This window comes from Mesoplodon mirus, assembly GCF_964341445.2.
Source record: "Mesoplodon mirus genome assembly, chromosome: 7".
NCBI classification, from domain to species: Eukaryota; Metazoa; Chordata; class Mammalia; order Artiodactyla; family Ziphiidae; genus Mesoplodon; species Mesoplodon mirus.
In genome coordinates, this window is record NC_138983.1 from 64,602,006 (window position 1) to 64,606,779 (window position 4,774).

At 37.9% G+C, this 4,774-nt stretch overlaps 1 pseudogene across 1 annotated transcript; it reads left to right on the forward strand.

The window, feature by feature from the left end:
• The first annotated feature begins 1,733 nt into the window (after positions 1-1,733).
• On the forward strand, positions 1,734-2,270 carry LOC309808155 (ferritin light chain-like; annotated as a pseudogene). Its single transcript has one exon. The product of its transcript is annotated as a ferritin light chain-like (transcript).
• The last annotated feature ends 2,504 nt before the right edge of the window (positions 2,271-4,774 follow it).

Genomic DNA, 4,774 nt, shown 5'->3' on the forward strand with positions numbered 1-4,774 from the left:
AATGACTAAAAGAATCACATCTTTTAGGTATTACTGAAAACAGTAAAATTTGAACTCAAAATTTTGATCTGATAATTTGATCCAGGGGAATTGTACTTATGAAAAGTAATGGCCTTGGAAATTCCCCAGCAGTCCAGCAGTTAAGACTCAGAGCTTGGACTTCCCTGGTGGCCCAGTGGTTAAGAATCCACCTGCCAATGCAGGGGACACAGGTTCGAGCCCTGGTCTGGGAAGATCCCACATGCCGCAGAGCAACTAAGCCCATGTGCCACAACTACTGAGGCTGCGCTCTAGAGCCTGTGAGCCACAACTACTGAGCCTGCATGCCACAACTACTGAAGCCTGTACACCTCGAGCCTGCGCTCTGCAACAAGAGAAGCTGCTACAATGAGAAGCCCGTGCACCACAACAAAGAGTATGCCCCCCTCACCGCAATTAGAAGAAGCCTGGGCGCAGCAACAAAGATGCAATGCAGACAAAAATAAATAAATAAATAAATTTAGGGGGAAAAAAAAAAGACTCAGCGCTTTCATTGCCGGGGCCCTGGTTCCATCTCTGGTGGGGGAACTAAGATCCCACAAGCCTTGCAGTGCGGCCAAAACAAAAGAAAAACAAACAAACAAAAAGTTATGGCCAAAAAGAAAACTCACAGTAGCAAAAGTTATAACCAGTCAAGCTCGGTAGGAAAAAAATTGCTAATTAGTTGAGTCTTTGTTGAAAAATATATATGAAAAAAAAATTGACCTTCATACAAATAATTTCAGTAAAATAAAAATTTTAATTGGAAAAAGAAGTAAATATATTGCACAGAAAATTGTTGATGACATTATATTTGGTTTACTAACTTCCCCTCTCTATGCAATACCACAGAAAACTCATGTCAATAACCTAGCATGAATCTGACCATGTATTTCTCCATATTTATATAATCTCACACCTTCATATTCAGAGTGGGGGAAGCTTTTCATTGTTTCTCTTACAAACATTGAATCATATTATCTTTTCTTGACTTTTTAAAAAAATAGTTATTTATTTATTTTTTGGCTGCATGGGGTCTTTTTTTTTAAGATTTTTAGAAATCCCATGTAATGTCTGAAACATTTATATTAACATATTTTCATACAAATAACCCAAAGAAAGTTTAGTATTAGTTGGTTTTTTGTTTGTTTTTTTATACTGCAGGTTCTTATTAGTCATCAGTTTTATACCCATCAGTGTATACACGTCAATCCCAATCGCCCAATTCAGCTCACCACCATCCCCACCCACTGCCACTTTCCCTCCTTGGTGCATGGGGTCTTTGTTGTGGCACGCGGGATCTTTCGCTGCGGCGTGCGGGCTCAGTAGTTGCACCCGAGGCATGTGGGATCTTAGTTCCCCGACCAGGGACTGAACCAGCGTCCCCTGCATTGCAGATGGATTCTTAACCACTGGACCTCCAGGGAAGTTTTCTCTTATAAAAATTGAATCATATTATCTACATTTCCTGGCACCTTGTTTTTCTCATTTAACAGTATCTTAGTCTTGCAGTGCACTCGTCAGTCCGCCAGCTCTGTCTCTTGCTTCCACGGTGTTTGGCCAGATTAGACCCAGCAACGCCCCTTCCTCCAGCCTGCAACCACCCTCCAACCCTTTTTCCAGTCACAGCCTCGGGAACCAGCCACTCAGCTATCCTCGGCCTCCGGGACCAGCTAACACCATTTTCTGAGCTTAGCTCCTTATTACCCGTTAACATGAGCTCGCAAATTCGTCAGAATTTTTCCCCTGGGGTGGAGGCCGCTGTCCATCGCCTGGCCAACGTGCCCCTGCGGGCCTTCTACACTTACGTCTCTCTGGACTTCTATTTTGACCGTGACAATGTGGCTCTGGAGGGCATGGGCCGCTTTTTCCATGAATTGACAGAGAAGCACGAGGGTGCCGAGCGTCTCTTGAAAATGCAAAACCAGTGCGGCTGCCGCGCCCTTTTCCAGGACGGGCAGAAGCCATAGCAAGATGAGTGGGGTAAAACCCAGGACGCTGTGGAAGCCGCCGTTCTCAGGGAGAAGAGCCTGAACCTGAACCTGAACTAGGCCCCTCTGGATCTGCATGCCGTGGGTTCTGCCCGCGCAGACCCCCACCTCTGTGACTTCCTGGAGAGCCACTTCCTAGATGAGCAGATAAAAGCCGTCAAGAAGATGGGCGATCACCTGACCAACCTCCACAGGCCGGCTGGTCCCCAGGCTGGGCTGGACGAATATCTCTTTGAAAGGCTCGCCCTCAATCGTGACTAGCGAGCCTCTGGAGCCCAGCGGCCTCTGAGGAGCCCCTCTGGAGTCAGGGCTTTTGCCTGCAGCCCCGTCTCTGCAGCTTCTCACAGCTTTTTAACCGCCCTGGAGCCCTCTCCCAAGCCTTGGACCAAATGGGAAAAATAAAGCTTTCTGTAGCCAAGAAAAAAGAGAGAGAGAGAGAGAGAGAGAGAACAAAAAAGCACAGTATCTTAACAGAAATCCTTTCAAATCAGGATGGGTTCATTTGTATAAAAGAAAGTCTTCAAGAGGAAACGCTAGGTTGAAGAAAAGATATATTTTTATTTTTAGAAGAAGTTGCCAGATCTCTTTCCAAAAGGACTGAAATAATTCATATTTCCTTTGGCAAAGTATGCAAGTACCTTTTTCTCTACACCCCACCACCAGTAGTTGGCACTACTGTTTATTTCTAACAATCAGGTAGAGGTAATGAATAACCTCATTATTACTTTAATTTGCATTTCTCTAACTACTAATGAATTTGAGCACCTTTTCGTATGTTTACTGGCAACTGAATTTGCTCTTCCACAAAATGCCTATTGATATGACTGGGCCATTTTTTATGAGATAGTTCATCTTTTGCTTGCCTTGTGTAAGAGTTCTTGGTATATTTCATAACAAATCTTCTACCTGTCACTTGCATTACAATTATTTTTTCCAAATTCGTCATTTGTCTATTGCCTTTGTCCATGATATCTTCGCCATACAAGAGTGTGAATTTTTATATAGTTAAATATGATTAAGCTTCTGCTTAAAAGGGTCTTTCCTCATCACTAGCAATTCTCATAAAATCCAGGAATGTAGTCTCCCAGAATACCTTGCAAGATATTATAGTTTAATTTTTTTATATTTAGTTTTTACATCTATCTTTAATTATCTATCTATTAAAGATAGATATAAAAACTATTTATTTATTTATTTTACTTATTTTATGTTATTTTATTTTTTATCCAAAATGTGTTTATTAGGATGGTTTCCCATTCATCTTGATTCTGGGGGCTTTTAGTGCTGCTTCATACATAAGATAGGGGTCCAAGTTTTTCTTCCAAATGGAAAGCCAGCTTTGCCAGGATCATTCATTATAAAATGTATCCTTTTCCCACAGAACTAAACTATCAATTTTCTAATACAGATGATGCTTATACATTTCAGGATCTATTTCCAGATTATTTATTTTATTCTACTAATAGGTAACTAATTCTAGTTACCTATTCCTATGCCAATACAACATTTAATTTATAGTATGTTCTGACATCTTGTAAATCCTCTCTCACTAGTCTTTTTATCATATTTTTCTGCACCATCTTTGGGCATTTATTTTTCTATATAAACTTTAATATTATTTTATTGAATCCTCCTCACTCCAAAGCCACTGGAATCCTAATTGCATTAAAAAATGCATTAAATTCATATATTAATTTTGGAAGAATTAGCCATTTTAATATTGTCTTCCTATCCAAAAACATGGTATTTCTATTTGTTTATATCTTGTTTTGTGTCCCTCTATAAGACACACAACTTCTAATGAATTATTTGCTTCATATAAGTCCTATGCCTTTCTTGTTAAATTTTATTTTATACATTTGTTGTTATTATTTTTTTAACATTTCCATTTGCAGCTGTTTATTTTTATAATAGATAAAAATTGCTGATTTTTATATATTTATCTTGCAGCTAGACAGCTAACCAAATTATCTTATTAATTCTAAGAAGTTTTTTACTACAACTTCCTGGATTTTCCATGTATATAATCATATGGTCAGAAAAAGAGATTGTTCTTCTCCTCTTTCCCAGTATTTTTACCGATTATTTTATCTGTTTATTATATTTGCAAGAACCTCCAACACAATGTTAAATAATAATGGGGAGAGTAGGCATTCCTGTCTAGTTCTTGGTTTGAACTGAAATGGTTTTACTATTTTACCATTTAGGATAATATTTGCTGTTCATTTCTGGTAAATAAACTTTATTTTATTCAGAGTATTTTTTAGGAATAGTTGATAAATTTTCAAATGTCTTTTCAATTGATAAGTTGATTTTTTTTTCTTTAACTTGTTGATTAATGGATTATGGTGATAGATCTCCAGTACTGAACTATATTTGCATTCTTGGAATAAACTGTACTTGTTTTACTACTCTTAGATACATTAATAGAATCTATTTGCTAATATTTTAGAAATTTTGCATCTACATTCATACGTGATCATTGTCTATGACCTACACTAGTTTATAAAACATTTGAACTATGTATGCTTTAAAAATAAGGGAAAAATCTCAATTGTGAATCTGTCTGGTCCTGTTGCCTTCTTCAACCTTAGCTTTTTAATTGCTTTTCCAACATCATGTTTGGTAATTGGTACATTTATATTTTTCACTTCAGTTTATTCCTTTGGGGGATTTATATGTACAGTTATTTTAATCTCCATCATTTCCAATTTTACATACTTTTTCATCTCTTTTTTCTTTAATCTTAGAACCAGGGTTTGAAC